This window comes from Colius striatus, chromosome 2, assembly GCF_028858725.1.
Source record: "Colius striatus isolate bColStr4 chromosome 2, bColStr4.1.hap1, whole genome shotgun sequence".
NCBI classification, from domain to species: domain Eukaryota; kingdom Metazoa; phylum Chordata; class Aves; order Coliiformes; family Coliidae; genus Colius; species Colius striatus.
In genome coordinates, this window is record NC_084760.1 from 118,237,174 (window position 1) to 118,256,568 (window position 19,395).

A 19,395-nucleotide genomic window follows, 5' to 3' on the forward strand; every position below is an offset into this window, starting at 1 on the left:
TTGCCAAAAATTCACAACTGGGAGAACAGATTGGGGATGGAGGTCATGGGTGGGTTAAGCTTGTATATCTGCTAAAGAACTGTATGGATCCTTACAAGGTGCACAAAGAAGAAAGGCCATATTTACCAGGGATTAATTTGACATACTTGGGAGAAAGGGCTTCTGTATTGACTTTGCTGAAGGCTGCATTTCATTAATACCTTGAAAGTGTTTCTCAATAAGCTAAATGATAGAATAAGAATAGAGAACTGTAATCCTTCTGTACTACCAAGTCATCTAAATAAAAAAGCCTATGCTCAGTCTATGCCACGAAGTCTTTCTACATTGGAAATTATCTTCCAAGTTAAGCTTCTGCAGGACTTCAGTTGAAGGCAAGTCAGGTATAAACGTAGTGTGAAATGTCTGGGGTTTGTGCAAACCACACAGCAGTTATGCCTCTAAGCCATGCCACATGGTTTTGGAAAACTATTTTAAACTAAAGCAAGACCAGCAGGGAAGGTCTTGCAACTGAGGAACCAGAACAAAACCTAGAGTTTGCTTCTACCAGACTCCTTCATGATGCTGATCAAAAAAGTCATTTGGTATGTCTGACCCTTAGCTCATAGTCTCCAAATAAGTATAAGGACACTATACTTCATTAATTTGAATCACATATTTTTTGTGGCAAGAAAAGTGATGTCATAGTATGCCAGTCACAAGGCAACACCTGTTACAAGAAGAGTTCAGATTTAAGGTACTACTGAAATACACAATAATAGTCAGTTTATGGTAAGGAGAAACTCATTCTTTCTAAATAGCCAAAACCAAAACATGCATGTGACCCACAGCTTCAGATGTAGTCCTAATGTGCATTTCACAAGGTTTTCTTTCTATACTTCCTTTTCATGCTGAAGGTTTACACTAGTTAATGAAGCTTCTTTGTAACCATAGCACATTCATTCAGAAGGCATTGGGGAATTATTACTTCATCCTGGTCAAACAATTCACTGATTTGTTTACAGAAAAACTGTGCTAAATAGCTGGACTGTTGTCATGACCCTTCACCCAGATCTTTTCATAGTTATTACTAGAATATCATGTAAAAATAAATTAAGCAACATTAAGTGAGTTCCTGCTAAAAACAGTTAGGGTAAGTAGAAAGATAAAATCCATATTATGTGTAGTAATTGAAGCTCTTTGACAAATTGATGATGGATGGATGAATGAGTTTTACAACAGCATTTACCACTTATTGCCATTCCCTATCTCTACAACAAATGTTACTGCATAACTGTATGTATGCTCTGATACGATACACAGTGAAGGACTAAAGCCAGATCTTAAGGAAGTCTGTTTCTGCTTCTGTAACTCTCTTCTCATACAGAGTCACGCTTGCTATCATTTTTCTGCAGAATTACCATGCTTAAGATCCTGAGAGTTTTCAATGAATGAATACAGGTAACACAAATATTTGCAGATTCTGATACTATAAATAGCAGATTCAGATTAGGATGATTAAAGCAAATTTCCTTTATTGAAAATACGATAGATAAACCCAGGCTCTGCTCCTCAGATTAGTTTGATTAAAGCAAATTTCCTCTTTTGAAAAGTATATGATAGATAATCCAGACTCCTCTCGTCAAATGAAATGAATCCTTTGCAACACTCTTAAGAGACCTCAGTGTCTTTTCTACATTGAGTCTCTTTAGCAGGTATCACATTTCGGCAAGAGTGGGGCAGTTCTTGCAAGAAAAGCGATCTGCAGCCCAGCTATGGGCTGTAAATTTCCACTGCCCAGTCTGCTCCTCATTGTGTGCCGCCAGGCTGGCCTGACCTTTCAGCAGCACAGCCCCTGTCTTTGTGCCGTGTTTATGCACATTCCAGCAGCCCTCTGCACTCCCTGCACAAGGTTAACACTTGGGAGAGAAAGGATGGGCAGAGAGACAGGACAGGGGGCAAGGAAGAAACTTGGAGATAAAAACCAAGTGAAAACTATTGAAACAGGAGGCGAAATCTGTGAGGTGATTCGCTACGTGGTTCCTGCTGCAAATAAATGAGAGGCTGATCCAGGTTCAAGCACAGTTTGTGTTGCAGTCACTATAAAGCAAGAAGCGGGCTCTTAGGCTGTTTTTTGCCGTGATCAGACAACACATCAACACACTGAGAGCACACATTTCCAGTCAAATGTCTTATCCAGCTGGCACACGTGGACCTGTAAGTGAGTTTGCAAATTAGGGCCCCAGATACAGAGGGAATGCTGAGGGAAGAAGGAATGTCTTCAATCCACAAAGCTTTTTTTTTGTAATAGTCTCTCATGTTTTTTTGAAGACAACTTTAGAAGGAAGGACACACATCCTTTTCCCTTTTCTATCCTTCCTATGACCAAAACCGACCTTTTGATATGTGAAAAATCCAGGTCCTACTCCCTATCTTCTGTCAGACAGACCCCCAAGGACCACAGCCAGTGTGCGCCTGGCTCTGCTATTAGCCCCACCATAAACAAGAAGGAGGCAGAACAGGGGCAGGACTATGGCAACAGCAGAGCTGCATGTGCTGTTTGGACCATGCAGACTGCTTTGCTCTCAAGCCCAGATGAAGATAATCAGATGTCTGCTTTGAACAAATCGCTCCCCCCATTTATCTCTGCTTCTCTTACTCTTTACATGAGTTACATGGACACAGCCCATAAAGTAAGGGATTAAAGCATTTCACTTTAAAGGAAATTTGGTCCATGTTGTGTTAAAGAACCTTCTAACATAAGACTTCCTCAAAGGGATCCTTTTAGCTCCCAGATCAAGGTTATAAAGTGTGGTAGTAGAGAGAAGCCCAGCTCTGGATTTGCTGGGCTTGAAAAGCCAGCTGTTTGCTCCCCATTGTCCTGGAACATAAAAATAGGTGCTGGTGCCACACCAGGTACATGAAAGACCTGTCTGTTTAAGCAGTAACAGAAGCCATATGAGATCAAAGGCTAAGCTTGGGATCACTTTTTTGAGATTGATGCTAAACCCAGGACTGTACAGTCAGTACTAAAGAGGAAAAAAATGTTTCACTGGTGGCATGGGGAAGTTTGCCTCCTAATGTACACAGTATCAGGAAAGACTATCAAGACAGAGAGATGGGTTTGATGCAGGATTTGGGGACTTTGTCCCTAGCTTGTTAAGCCCTAGAGACTCAGTCTTTGCTGAGTTTTAATGCTTAGTTTTAATGACAGTAGAAATATGAGACATTATACTTTACTGCCTTACCATGGCCAGTATTTTGCCTTCACTATGTTTTCAGATACAAAACATAATCCCAAGAGATTAACTCGATTTTATTTTAGTTACAACAGCACATATTCACAGGGAACAGCACAAGACTTCTTGCAATCCAAGGCTCTAGCATCTTTTCTCTGGTCAGAGTTCCCTTAGTATGAACACCACCTGTTAAAGGGCAGAGTTATATCCATGGTGGAACCTTTATAGCCAGAGTTACTTTCCTAGTTATTAGTGATCCACAGTAATTTAAGGACTCTCTTTTTTTCCCCCAAAAAAATAAATTATTCCCATAAAGCCCAGAAATACTCTGTGCCTTTGATTGCACTCACCAATGCAAAACATCAGCATCTCCATTTTTTTAATCTCTTTTCTGAAAACAGGTCTAGTGCTTGATACATGACACTACATTGCATCATCGTGTGAATGTGGAACATAGGTCATGGCTCCTCTTGATTTTACTGATCCCCTGAGGCCATACAGTCTCAGAGGTTTAGCACTCACAGCTGATTCTATTCTAAGGGCATTTTTTTTTCCTCTGACAGTAATTTCTATGATTAATTCTCTGATTCCATGATTAATTCTTACACCAGTATTATCCCATCATCTATCCTCCCAAAGGACGTTTAACTTGTCTTTTAACCTCATGACTAAATGATAGAAGATATTAAGATAGATTGCAATTGTCTCTTCATAGACTTCTGCAGTATCTTAGCTGGTCTTCATCATGCTAGTCTGCTTCATATCTTCCCCCAAAGACAAAACAAACAGCATGCTGACTAATCTGGGTCAGGAATTGGTTATTGTTGCTGCTTCTTTTTGTCCCAGTGAAAAGAAAGACCATTATATGCCATGAATCCTTCTGCAGATGTTTTTATGGCAGTAGTGGACCTTGGGACCCTGCTGTAGGAACTAATAGGGACCTGTAGCTTCCTGTCACCAAGGCAGCCTGTCTAGAGACAAGTACCACTTTTATATCAATTGTCTAAAAAAAGAACCGTCACTGAAACACAAGACGCCATCAGTAAACAAGACTGGAAGGTAGGGTTAAATATGAACATAAAAACAATATAAAAGAAATATATTTACTAGCACAGTGTCTTGAAATGAAGGTACTTGCTAGAAATGGCCTACCTATGTAGCTCTTTAGTGTTCAAACTTCTCCAATACCACTGTAACCACCATCAATCCATCTATGTTGGAGTCACATGAAAAAAGACTGTGCTTTACATGGACACAGCCCATAAAGTAAGGGATTAAAGTATATCACTCTAAAGGAAATTTGGTCCATGTTGTATTAAAGAACTTTGGAAATATATGCACACTCAGCCTATGCAAGTTGAGTGGGAGCTTTACCACTTATATCTGTGACAGCAAGACTGAAAACTGAACAGAAAATTTAGGAATTTAGGAAGCAATTTAGGAAGGAGAAACAAAATTGGTGAAAAAGTACTCCCCATCTGAAATGAACACTGGAAACTGGGTAAATAATAGTTTCCTTTAAATTAAGGTCTTTCATTGCAATGAATAGGTGCAAGTGTACTATGTAGTTATTTGAAAATCCACAGAATTAGATTGAGCAAACCCTTTGGAAATGAAGCCAGCAACAGCCTTGTGTGAACTGATTAAAAAGCCATTACTTTGGGCAGTAGCATCTACAAGTAAGTGTTTGTATAAACCTGCAAATTTTGCATCATCTCTGTTTATTTCCCAATTTTCAGAAGGCTGCAGGCAAAGCACATGTAGCCTATTAGAGAACGTAAAAGCTTCAAAACTATGGAACTGTTTCCAACTTGCCTGAAGTACAGGAGTGTTCTTTTCTTCCAGTGATACAGAGTAGGTTGGATTTGGATTCCTGTCCACAACAGCTGTCTATAATACTTCCCACTGTAGTGAATTGAACTCAATTCTCTAGCCTTTTACATATTACAAAAAGCATACAAGTATTACAGAAGTCATTAAAGAAGGAATAAGAAGAAAGGTAGAAGTTTTGCGACCTGATCTAGGTGAACCTGCTTCTGCAGGAGTGTTGGACTAGACGATCTCTAAAGGTCCCTTCCAACCCCTACCAATCTATGATTCTAAGTTAGGTGCTTCTTTTGGTTTGGCACATCTCACATTTTCGCTATCCAGAGTTGTACTGACAATACATTTTCAGATTTGTTGCTGGCTGGAGCTGGGTTCATAGGGCTGCCTCTCTCAGACTGTCAGATACGATTTACTATGTTTTCCTCTAACAATAACATCAAAAATCCTCCTTACAAATTCCAGCAGACTTTGAAGGGAAAATATATAAAGAAAAATTAAGAAGAGTTATACACAGGAATGAGAATGTTGGAACCTAACCGACTTCAAACAAGTTGTATGGACAATTATACACTTCAGTTGTATGAGTCATTGCTCTGATCATAGTAGCTACAGTGTTGCAAGAATCAGCTATTTTCCCTCCCTCCATGAAAATTCCTATTAACTGTGCACTTACTGCAGTTCATTTTCCCAGGCACAGCAATCAGTCACAAGGAAGAAATGATGACTCTTCTGGGCATCTACCTGCAAAAAGAAAAAAAGTTTTAAAAGTTGAATATTTTAAGGCTTTTCTGTATCATGACATTTAATCCACCTTTTCATACTTCAATAAAATCCTGCCCCTCTGAAATCGACACTATTTTTGCTTAAATTGATATTTACATTTTAAAGTACAATCTAACGTCAGCTAATTTACTGTAGTAGCTGTGTTTGCAGAAAGCAACATAGGTGTATCACCACATACATGTATGTTTAGATAATCCCAAATTAACTAGAATTTAAGACTTTAATATTCTCTCTCCAACTTTTCTGATTATATCTATTTACATCACCAACTAGAGCTCACAATGTATTGTCTGCTTATACAGTATTTTTAATCCACAGATCTAGAAGTCCTTTGCAAACAAGGTAAATACCTATCTTATGGACAGGGTAAACTGAAGCAACAGTGAAGTGTTGTACTAGAAGCAGATCCAGAGCCTCCACATTTCTAGGCCAGGTATCCGATCTAAGCTACACTTCAGCTGAAAATAAGTGCTTGGTTATATAGGCAAGTGAAGTATCTGGACCCTTGAAGAAGATACTGAAGCATACAATCTTGTAATGTGTGAAGTTTTTGTTTTCATTAATACTTTCTTGGGTTTACTCCATTTGCATAGAACAACCATCACTAGAGGGACATTGGAGGGAGAGATTTCTGGATCCACTCTTTATGCCTTTGACGGACAGGTAAGTGAAAAGCAATAATGAAAGAATCAAAGCCCATTGCAGAACAATATTTATTGTCAGAATGTACACAAAAAGTATTAAACACAAGTGATAACACTGATGATACAGAAACAACTAAGGACCGAGTGTGAAATCTGAGCTTTAAAAAAGTCACAGAAAATACAATAGTCTATTATTAGGCTGTAGGACACAAAGAGGTTTCAGCTGAAAGGCCTTATGTAAGCCTGGACTGTTCTATTCTGAAGTTCCTCCCATACCAGCAGCTTTATTACTCCAGGCTTAACACTGAAATAAATGTCAGAAAAAATCCATAAGGGAGAATATGGGGGGATGTGGGAGTGTTATACACTAAGTAGAAGTCATAATGAAATATATTGTTATTATGAATTATTATAGAAAAGTATTACTCCCTCTAACATTTCTAGACAAACCATGTTCACTTTCATAGCACAGCCTACACCTTCAGCTTGGACTGTTAAATTCTCTTAAGACATGACTGACCTACCTGTAAGAAACATTTCCAGGTTGTCCCAACATTAGGGTAAACAATTTGTGGAGCATGGTCGAGAAGGCAGGGGTGGTAAAAGGGCTAGCTGGCACTTGCAATCAGCACGTTTAACAGTACTTAGTACTTTAATAGAGAGAAAACATAATTAAAAAGTGCTCGTTATTTTGCAGATTTCCTTCTTTTACCTCATTGTACCCCTTCAGATAGTTATAATTCAGCCTCTGAACTGAAATGCAGATCCTGGCCAGACCAGTAGATGGCACAAACCATTTATTTCACTATATTCATGACAAGATTTGTTACAAAAACAGGATCGCTTATTATCTTCAAAACAGTGTATTATACATCTCTCTAAGAGGGATGTCAACCTTAAAACATCATCTTTAAATGAACAGCTTATTCTAAAAAGGCTTAAAATATATAACATATATATCAGACATAGATATAATTCTATTATATATATGTCAAGAACAAATAAGCCTGGAGTGAAGTTAGTAAGCAAATACATTTTACACTTTAAGCTTATTCTATATTTGTAACCATTCATAATAATCTCAAATACCAAGTAAGAACTTATCCAACACTGCAAAAATGTATCTGACATGAAGAGGTCCTACAGAGATACATGTGCAAGACAAACATGTCAATGAAGCTTCTAACCTTACCAGGTAAATCTATAATGAAAAAGTGACTATAGATGACAATCACAAATGACAGGAAACTACTACACCGGTTGCTCAAATATCATTTGTCTTTGGAAAATAATACTTTAGAAGGGTAGAAGTAATACAAATCAGAATAAATCCATAACAAGAGAAAAGGTACCATTTCTTTTAAAATGAAGTAAATATTTAATACACATACATAATCAAACCTATGAAAATTTGACAAGGAAAAATCAAGAGCTCTAAATGTTTGCCTATAGCCAAATATCTATCAGTAGAACCAATCATATAATACTATCTACAAAATCCACACCATTTCAGTGACAAGTCAGACTTACTGTGCAGCAAATAAGAGAATTGGTAGGTTTTAGATGCAAAAAATACCTAAGTATTTGCAATTGAATCAGTTCATCTATAGGCACACTTCCAAGCATACTTCTCTACCGTGACAGTCGTGGGTTGTCAGGTTCTACACAGGAGCCTCCTAAACAAAAAGGAAAATAAATACTAGAATACAGAGAGATTGTTTTTATCATTTCAAACAGGGCACATTCCTGGACCACGTCTGTCATTTGCTTTGCTATTAGTAATATATGGGAAACCCTTAGTTCTTGAAATGAGAACAAAGGACGTGAACTACACTGAAATACAGGGCTGGGGAAGTAATTTATGTTCTGTAAAGTATGATGCTTGCTCGTGTATAGTTTTGAGATAATTCTTGGAATACTGCAGAAAAAGAGAGTCGGGCTACCTGACTCCATTTTCTAAGTTGCAATGATAACCTATAGCTACATAATTATAGCATTTAATGATATTTAATTTTATATTTCAAAGAAATATTATGATATCATGTAACTACAGGGCAAACTACTCTTTATAGCTGTTACTGCAGAAGCACATATTAAAAGCTATGCAATCATAGGGTAAATTATGCTCATATCTGTTGGTCAAATTACAGCTTAATGACATGAGAGAAATTGTAAATAATGTGAAGATTCATGGTTTAATTATTTTAATAGCAAGCAATTTATCCAATAATTATGAAACAGAAAGAAGCAGCCAGGTCTAATGGGCTGGAATATACAACCAAGTATGTTTTTCTGCACTAAGCCAAGAACAACTGAACTAAAACATTAACAGTAAGAACATCCTGATTTTTTTTCCTCTAATCCAACACAATTGCAGGCAGACATAGCCCCAGGCAGTTCTTGTCCAATATACCTCTCATTAGGATCTAGAGATCATGCACATCAGTTAAACAGATTGATCTCAAAGGAAAACTTGGATTTTGACAGCTTTGTTTTCTGCCGAACCAATCCACTTTGTGTCATGTTTGCTAGATCCAATGCAAGGGGAGAACAGGAAATAGGCAGCCAGCAGTGGAAGAAGTGCTTTCCACAGCAAACCCTAGCTACACCAAATTAGAGGTAAAACTCAACTAATGACTCTGAAAAGTGGGACAATTTAGTCTGAGACATTGGACAAGAGAATATTTTGATGGAAGCATTTACAATTTTACAGTTAAAACCAGAAATAACATACATTTGCGCACTACTGAGAAGAAACTATATTTGCATAACTAAACAACTTAATTGAGACTTAGTACCATGTCTCCAAAACAATATTATGACACCACCATTTTGCAAGGTAAGTACCTGCATTTTATTGCAGGGATGGACAGCTGAGCTGTTTGCCTCAGTTCCTGAACATCCACAAAGCATTTCCAGATTGAAGTGGAGAGTGGTAACCTGGTCACAATTAGAAATTTTCCCACTTGTCTCTCCCAACTATCAGGCCAGGGTTCTAAATGTACTGATCTCAACTTACCTGGCAGTACATATTTGACCCTCATGAGCACAACTACTCCCGTTGCATTAGCCTGAACATGTGACATGGTGTTTATGCCTACTGCAGGAAGACATGCTATGCCTGGTTCAGCACAGCAACATTTTCATAACACATTTGAACTAGCACAGTGAACTTGAACAAAATGTTGCTTAGCATCATGAGACTGCTCTGTTCTGGCTCAGTCCTAGGTGCATTAAAAACATTTATTGTCCTGTGAAGCTGTGGTTCATTCAAACTCTCCTCTCAAAGCAGGCTGTAGGCAAGCACATGTTGCCTGACCGTGCCTTCTGGAAGTCATACACTTTCAAATTGACTGAATGTTATCTCAAGTCATGTAATGGTCCACAGTGAACCTATTTCCAGAGTATTTGGTTTACCTATTGGTGTTGCTTTAGAGAATCTGCTACCCTTGCTCTTGCTGATCTGATCTCTGAAAATACACTGATTTAAAAAGATACACTTTTTCTTCTGTAACCCTTTTGAAGCAGAGTTTGATGCTTTGCTGCTAAGTTTAAAAAACCTGTGGTGGTGGCAAATACCACAGATAGATCCTTTACTGCAGCTGTTCCAGCTGAAGAGGCTATGCTGTCTCTCCATCTAACTCACAATTTCTCTGTAAGGTGTTTCTGCTAAAATGAGCTTCACTGGTGTATACACACTACCAGACTTGTTTATATTCATCCACATCATTTTGATTTAAATGGAGTTCAGAATCATCACAGAAAAAGCATAGTTGGCAGTTCTGAAAAAAGCAACAACAGGGATTACTAACATCTTTAACTGATGTGCAACAGTACTGATAGTCCTTTGTGTCAGAAATGGACAAGAGTCATTGTACTTGTCCACAAGATAAGAGAAATTTGTTTCCAGACCAAGTATCAGCATTCCCCTCTAATTAAGCAGAATAGTTACCTAGTGTGGAGATTTTGTTTCTCACAAGGCATCCTGTCAGCAGCAATTCCTGATCTTGATAGAAAGCAGAACACAAACCAAAAAGGCAAACTAGATATCTTTAGAAGTCAAGTAAAAGAGAAGTTGTGGTATTGGACATTTCTCTGATGACTACACCAAAAGAATATCTTTATCTGATGAAGGGTGCCCGTATGAACACAGAAACAGACTGAAACACGGCTAGCCTTGTGACAGCTACTGAAAGAAATCTTGACTCAGAAGCAGCTGGTAGAAAACCATCTTTCAGCTTTGGTAGTATCAACATCAGTTTAGGTGTGACAGTAGATCTCATTCTATTAGGACCAGATTACGTCAGCTAATCTGATCTCCCTCCAACTTCTGGGACAAGAGGATTAAGTGGATTTCTCCCTAAATTAAACACTTGGGATATAGTAATGCCTGTGCTAAGCCTACACTGTGATAAGCTCAAATTTACATGAGAGGCTTGGAATTTCATGGGATAGGACCCTAACTGTTAACAGAGTGCTGAACTGTAAATCATCAACATACCTAACATTAATGCACAAACCAGAGCACTTAGAGCAGTTGGCAGTTTTGCATCAGCAGTAATCTCAGACCAGACTTGTGGACCTCAAGTCACAAGTTTTAGTTTTTTTTTAAAAAAAAAAAACACACAAGAAGATAATCAGGAAAAGATTTTTCCAAAGTTCAAATCCCATGGTCTCTAAAGGAGAAGGGAAGTGCTGTATCAGAAGCAAGCCAAAAAGACTACCTTGGCATGATATAGGAAGAGGATCAACCAGTGAAACTGCTCTTTGACAATGAGTATTGCTGAGATGGAAAGCACAAAGTATTGGCTGACAAAAAGATTAATGGTGATTAGAGTCATATGTGTTTTAGATACATGATGGGACAGACTGATTTAGCCCAGACGCACAGTAAAGGAGTCATGTTATTGGCAACTTCCTTATAAACCTGGTTGTAGCCTCTTCTAGGCTACAGAAATGCTACACTTTAACACTTAGTGGAAAGTTTTCTTCTAGTACAAGTACTGTTAATTACTATCCTCCCCAAACTTCAGTAAAAAACTCTATTTAAGAAAGGAATTCTGAACTGTATTACAAAGTTAAGTTAGTGAAAAAATCCCACCATTCTAGCTGACTACATAGGCACGGGATTCTGAGAAGACTTTAGAGGTTCCTTTTCCAAACAAGGTGACAGAAATAGGAGGTATATTGAGTTTGCAGATTGGTCAGCAGCAAGTTCCAAGAACTTTCCAAGGTCCTCCTTTTTTTTTTTTTTAAGGGACAAAAGACACAGTCTTTATTGTCACTGAAACTAGCTTCCTTGGGACAGGGACTACTATTCAGAGTGATTACAAACAAGAGGGTTTTTCTCTTGTCAAGGAAGAGAAACAAATGCCATACTTAATTATTTTAACAACTTTGACACAGAGACCATTTATTGTTTCAGAACAATGAACATAAATACAAAATGAAATAATTCAATTGATAAATGTCAGCTACAATCACCAGAGATTAAAAAAAACCCTCCAAAACCAGAATAAAATTTGCTGCTTTGGAGTCTTATTAGCTTCTCTGAAATATGCTGATTTTGAATGCCTTCCATGACTACCACTTCACTTGTTCTGATAGTGGTCTTTTAGCTAACTTGTTGGACTTCACAGTTTCAGGTCACAAATATTTCCTCTGCAAACAAGGGCAAGTCAATAGCTACAGACTTCTCAACTCTCACTTCGTGTGAATGTTGTGAGCCTTCTTTCCTATATTATTTTCTGACTCGGTAGCTTTTTTTGTGGGGGGATAACATCTCTCTATGGCTGTGTGTGGGTGCACTGTGCCATGAACTATAAGCTCCTAAAACTGGTATTACCTTCAGTCATAGAAAAATATCATAAATAAAAATTATAGCTAAGAGACAGAGGTACGTTTTTCCCCCTCTTGTGGGTAGTTATTGCAAAGCTACAATTAGCTTCAATTAAAAAGATGGGTAAACTTTATATAAAGAATATGCTGTTCAGGTGTTCTTAATGAGAACAGTAGTTGGCTCTTTAATCTGTCTGTAACAGGGAGCTCTGCTGGGGTGAAAATTAAAGCAGCTAAAGCTTGATCCAAGAGAAAAGTAGTTTTTTATCCCCCTATACAAATAGCAATTATTCTAATAAAAGCTACCTAGAAAAGGTAAGAGTCTATTTGGACCATGACTACATGAATAGGCCTCAACTGCCCTAAACAGTCTCATCTGAGAGCCTCATCCACACACTCTGTCCACTGACCCATTTAAGCTCAGGCTGAAGTCCCTAGTGCTCTCCTGATCTGTGTAGGTAGGTCTGTGCTGAGCCGGATCCCGTGCTGTGTCTGACTTGAGTGGACTTCCTCGATTTGTGACTTCCAGCTCGACTTATCACCACACATTTGTGTCATTTCTGACACAGTCACCACATTTCTCATGATCACTGGGCTGCGCCATTATCTGTTAATGTCACCAACCTCAGCCAGCTACTGGAAAGTGAATTTTCCGCAATACTCCCCTAGACAGTAGTGTAACAATTAAGATCCTTTTGGTTGCTCTTGCTGTTCCTTTCTCTTATTAAAACAGGATCTGACAAAAGATGATCAATTTCACTAAAGGTAAAGAAAGAGGAAAATGACTAATTCTTGCACAGATCTGCCCCCTTTATAGTTTCTACTTCATTAAGATTTACATTTTCAGGTTATGAAGTTTCCCTCGCATCACTTGATATATATTTTACATTCCAAGAACAATTTCTATTGGCTTTCTCAGTGCTACAGCAGTTCTAGTAACCTCTTGTGGACTATGCAAGAAAATTGCACTCTATGTATGCTGTTTGTATCACTAATAAAACTGTTACATACCAGCACTATTTACCTATGCAGTTTAATCTTTATGCCATCAATCCAGGCTGATGATAATTTTCAGTTACCAACAAGTTGTTTAAGCAAGTGTTACCCAAAGTACAACATATTGGACAAAGCATTGCAGAAAAAATATTACATCCCTTTAAGTCAAAGGATTTTAATTTTTACTTCTAAATTTTAAGAGTTTTTTCATGTAAAACTTCCCTGTGTATCTGGAATTACTTTATTTGCATTTATATGTAACTTGGCTTCTCAGCTGTATACACTTGAGGGGAGTTATACCGCATTACATTTCAGACATCCAGTTAGCTCAGTATGAAGGAGGGAGAGGCAAACATTGCTACCTGATCAGATGGCTGTTGACCTAGGAATGTCCTCGCCTAACCTGAACAGGTAGGAACAGCAGATCTGAATAAGAATCTAAGAAAAGTAAGAGTCTTATTAAGATAAAAAGCTTCAAAACAAAGAGGAAACATTTGTCTCATTTCCCCCTTTATTTGTTATATTCCCAAAAAATGGGTTTATATAGTGTTTAAATAATTTTAAATTGTACTGCTGCTGGAAGAGAGCTCTGTCACCCCCTTTGCCACTTACCCTACCTATATACACATCCCTACTGGAAAAAAAGGTTTTCTAGAGCCACAGCAATTCATATCTAGGTTAAAACTAATCACTTTTGTCAGGTTAGATTTCAGTGCTGGCTTAAAACATATGTGAAACTATGGCCTCATTAATCAGCAAATTTTATCTAATTACCAGAAGTCACAAGGGATGACCCTGCTACTGTAACATTTCACAGCTTCCACTCCCAAACTTTATGGGTTCTATTCTCTTCTTTCATCAAGCTTGTGACCCAAATACTAGCACATCTGAACAAATTCCTATCACCTTGGAGACCCAGTGTGTATCTGCAATGGTCCCTGGCTCATAAATTACTGCTGTACTGTGAAGCAAAAAGTTCTCAATAGAAATTTCTCACCTGATTCTGCAGACTTTGCCTTACAGGCACCTTATTCCACCTGGTGTCAGGAGGGAGTGGAAGATGTAGTGTCAGGCTAGGAAGATTGAAACAAATCTTTCCTCCAGGCCCTTCTTGAAAAGCTGTTCCCTGATCTCCACTACAAGCGATACAGTGTCAGCCTAGGAGACATCTTTGTTTACCACTGTGAAAAATCTGTTCCATTCAGGATGTGAAAAAATAGAATAATTTTATTTCAGCTAAACAAGATAGCTTGGTTTGTGTTTCTGTAACAAACTATTGATCTATCTTACAGACAAGAAGCACACATACTGGAGAGAAAAAAAAGCTTTGCTCCTAGACTCTTTATGAAATAACACAGGGTTTTAACATGCCCTTATCACTAACCCAGCAGAGTGGGGCTAACAATAGCACATTTTCTTCTAGAATGATTTACCATATCCATTTTTTATTTCCAAGAAAGCAACTAAACTACTCCGAAACTTTACAGATGATAATATCTGTTTAAAGTAGATGAAACGATTCAGACTTCCCATTATCTGTTACCATGAGAAAATCTCCATGATTTCCCTTGAGTTCCCCTTTTGGGTGTAGTCTAGACTATCATAATAGATCTCTCAATTATTTTTATTACATAACTTCGAAAAACACACTCTCATAGAATTTGGTGGTTACAAGAATTCTGCTCTGAATAAGACAGGACAATGTGTGGCTTTAAAAAAAATAAAATCATGACTTCCTCTCTTGTTGGTTTGCTTTCAAAGTTGATTTCTCAGTCTAGAAAAGCTAAAGCCATTAAATATATCTTAGATTATGCCAAACACAGGAATAGCTGTAAGAGAAAAAAATTCCTTTTCCTCTTGTTTCTCCTGTGTATATAGAAGTAGTGGAATTCCTTATGCAAATAAAAACAGAATTTGGCCTTAAATCACTATTCCAAATGATAGTGATCATCCCAAAGTAATACTACATAAAAACCAATTCAAGCTATTCAATTAAAAAGATCCACATCAAAGCTGTATGTTCTGCTAGTCATCCACAGCTAAAAACTCAGAGTGAACAAAGTACTTCATCCTCGTTGTTTATTTCTACAGGCAGGATGCATTTCATGCTCCTCTGAAGAATTAGTGGTAATAAATATTTGTAAAGAGTTTTGTTGTGCTCACGCCTATGATACTACACTATTTACTGAAGTATTCCTCACTGTGCCTCTCAACTCGACAGGAGAGACAGGCAGATTCACATGACATCCTATATTTTTGTATGAAAAATGAGGTTGCTTTAGATATGGTTTCTGCTAAGTACCTTTAAATTGAATTCTTTTTGGTGCTGTTTTGACCTTGTCCTCAATTCAACCTTCTGGACTACATCTCTGTACTGTTTTATAGTTGGAAAGGATAAAAAACTTGTTAGTGGTAAGTGTTAAATGGAACAGAGATTCCTGCTAATGGATTATTGATCATTCTTGAGCAACCTATTGAGTATCACAAGTAGAATGCCCTTTTCCCCTTTAAGTATCTAGTATTGAAAAATATTAACATTACATGCTAACCATTTTCATGAGGCAAAGTATTAAGTTGGGATATGCGTCTCTGCTGTAAAAGGAGGTGACACCTCTATTTTTCACCCATAGGTATTATGGAATATTTTATCAAACTCATAGAACCCCTTTACAAGACAAAAATCAGTGTGGGTTCTTCATTATTCTGCCAGAACCACAAGCTTGTTCACCTGAAACACTTCACATAAAATAATTTTCTATCTCTCTGCAACCTTAAAGCTAGCAATTTTAAACAAAGTGAAAGATTTAACAGATCAGAAGTGTCATTTTATTTCATGTGCATTGTCCTAGAAATCTTCTTTCAGTTTTGTAGGTTGTATGCTGATATGCGACTTCCAACTAAGGTTCAGAGCCCAAAGTTCTTTTTCATCTACTGTCTAGGATGTATTAGATAGATTTTGGTTTAAGGCTAATTGATGTTAGGTGACACTTAGTTAAATCATACCATATTTTTTCCTTATAGCTGGAGTCACAAGTGCCACTACTTGAGTTTTACTTCTTATAACATCACTTCTCAAAAGTATCTTGTAAAACAGGTTGTTCAGAAAAAGTCCTCATGGTATAAAATCCTGATAGGGTGAAAAAAAGAATCTACACTAGAGACCCTATGAATAAACAAACTTTTCAACTAAGTTTGTAAGGAGGTTAAAAAGGTTAAAGGCACACCAGGTTTGTATCTGTACAACACTGTCACACTAGGCTTTCTTTCCAATCCAGACAGTTCACTGGAACACTTACAGGAGAACACATGCTTCTAATTACTAGTTTTCTCTGTGCAAGCAGCTCTTAAAACCTGTATTTCCCAAAACTATTGAAATCTAATTCCCCAGTAAGAAAACACATCCAGGCATCTCTTCTGCAGTCATAAAGAATGCTGAAATTATAAAATGGCCAACTACCACATTCAAGGTGACTATCTAAACCTGCTAGCATCTTCTCTCTGTGTTTCACATTTTAGGAATTAACTACAGTTATTTTGACACAATGATTCTTACAGGAAGAAAAGAAGTTAACTTTTTGACATTGAAGGTGTCACTGACATCCTGCTTGGAAGTGTGGTGACCTCTGTCACAAAAGGAATGTGTGGCAGCTTCTGTTAAGGTACCTTTAACCACACACAGCACAAGGTTCACACAGTGCCTCCCTTTCTAATTGATTCTTTGAAGGACTTGAACCCTTCTTGTCCATAGACCCATCTAAACCAATGGCAAGATTTTGCTTTCCAAAGTTTATGAAAATCCATGGCTTTTCCTTCTTGTACAGATGTACCTAGTTGTTAGACATCACCACAGATTCATGGAAGAGTGTAGTCTACAACATAGCTGTGTACTGAGGCACTGACAACCTCTAACCTACTGTTCTTCCAGAGCTGGAAGTTTCCATCAGTTTCTGACCCACAATACTTCCCATTTGCTTTGGGGTAGGATGATTTTGCTCTGTGTCATTTTTAGTCTGGGATGACAAGACTCTCATTCTATCCTGCATACAAAATATATTGCTTATTGGTACCTAGATGCATAGAAACAGAGCTTGCAGGGATGTTCCCTTAAACTAAAGCTGTCTAGAAGACTGTGACAAGTGGAAAAGGTTTCTAAGGATAGAAATAGTCCTCTTTTTTTTGCAGTCCTGACTTTCCCTTCACAATGGAAAAAGGCAGCCACAAAGAAGCATGATCAAAGACTAAGTTTAGTCACAGATATGACAGAAAAAAAAAGTAGAATTTAAAAAATATAGCTTGCCAGAGGCTGAACAGCAATTTATGGTGAACTGAAGAAGAGAGATGAGTGAAAAGACAGTAAAGCTTACAACAGAGAAGAAATATCTCTAAATCAAGGAGTTCACTGCAAAAACCTAAAAAATAATCAAGAGCCTTAAGGAATTCAACCAATATTGCTTACACCTTAATCATTTACAGCAGATATATTCAGGAAGCTACAAGTTCATCTTTAAAAAGACTTGGAAATGTTAGAGCTTTTACTTCAGCACAGAGTGTTATTTGCCTACATCTGAAAGCTGCAGTTTCCTACAAATCATTTCATTTGACTTCTCTAAGAAAAGCCTAAATAATGACTCTCCTCTTTCTTTCCTCTCTCAACTCCTTCATTTTTACAACATAAACCCAGTTTGATTTCTGAAACGAGTAAGCTGAAGAAACTTGCTTTGGAACTCTAGTCCTGAGCTCTTCATGTGAGGAATACATTTTAATTTCACAGACTGTTCAGTATAGTACTGGAAAACCATCCTGACACAAAGATAGCAAAGTTACATGTATGACAGGATGGAAGGCAAAGACAATGCTTTAAAATAATGCAGAATTACCTAGAGGCAGTTTTGAATTTAGCCTCATTTATAATGCCATGAGTGGACTGAGATAAACATATATCAGTCCCACTTGGAGGTATAATCTGTATTTTATCCTCATGCCAATATGTTTATGAATTTGGTAACCACAAAATCTATCAGTTCTCATTAAAGTGATATTTACCACAGTCACATTAATATCCTAGCATTCCTGTTCTGGGATCCACTATCCCAGCTACAGAAGGATGCAAGAGATGGACTGCTGTTCCTGAAGGAATGTTACTGTTATCTGTGAATATAAAGTGTTTTTTCAGCTATCCCTTCTGCTGTTGGTAGTTTAAAATCAGATTAATGACTGAAAGACATGTATGGTGAAACCAAAGAAACAGAGATAACTGGGAAAAAAGATTAGCCTAGACAGATGAAAATCAGTATTATGTAGCCATTAAGCTTTGAAAAAAACAGTGTAAAGCACTGTAAAGTTTCCAAGCCAAGTTTAGCAAAGTTATCATATACCCACTGAAATCTGAGGTCACAGTGGTTCACTAACATCAAATATAAAAAAAATTTACTGAAGATACACAATCATATTTGATATATGTATTCCTAAACTGGAATCTGAAGTTATTTCACTTGTTAAAGAGAAAACATTGTCTCAAAAGTTAAAAATACTACGTAAGAGAAGGTAATAAATCAAAACATTATTGCAATTAAGTATTACAGTTCCACTTTATACAGAAAGTGGACTGAAGTAACAGAGGCAATTGTGAGATTAAATATTGTGAAAAGTTTATTGGCTATGCCAATGACATTTAGGGCACTGAACACTACAGACTATATTTATCTCAGATCCCTGAACCATCTTCACTGTTCATTCTTATTTTTGAACACAAACCCTACTAACTACTTTTTTCATAATCCTTAAAATGCTTTAAAAGTTACAAAAGGTTTGACAAAAAACCCCAAGACTAAGAAATAATATCAAAAGCTAACAAGCAAAAAAAAAACCACCCCACACTTTTAAGACTTTTAATATTTTTAAGTATTTCAAAGCCTACCAGATCCAGTTTAACAGAAGAGTGACAACTTTGGGTTCACCTCCTTTCAAGATTTTATTAACATGGTGACTGCATTTTATTAATAGTCAATGTATTAGCAGAAGAGTTCTCTGGGACATATACCTCAGACTTACCACCAGTTTTCTAATAAATCCAGGTCACAGCTACAGACAGT

General features: G+C 37.3%; 1 long non-coding RNA gene across 2 annotated transcripts in view; it reads right to left on the bottom strand.

Annotated features, from left to right (window-relative positions):
• The window catches only part of LOC133624810 (uncharacterized), a 40,326-nt gene that overhangs the window by 14,035 nt on the left and 6,896 nt on the right, over window positions 1-19,395 (bottom strand). For both annotated transcript variants that reach the window (XR_009818144.1, XR_009818145.1), the window contains exons 2-4: window positions 8,046-8,145; window positions 6,990-7,119; window positions 5,716-5,779 (exon numbers count right to left, since the gene is read on the bottom strand). This is a non-coding gene — a long non-coding RNA (uncharacterized LOC133624810). The remainder of the gene's footprint in view (window positions 1-5,715; window positions 5,780-6,989; window positions 7,120-8,045; window positions 8,146-19,395) is intronic.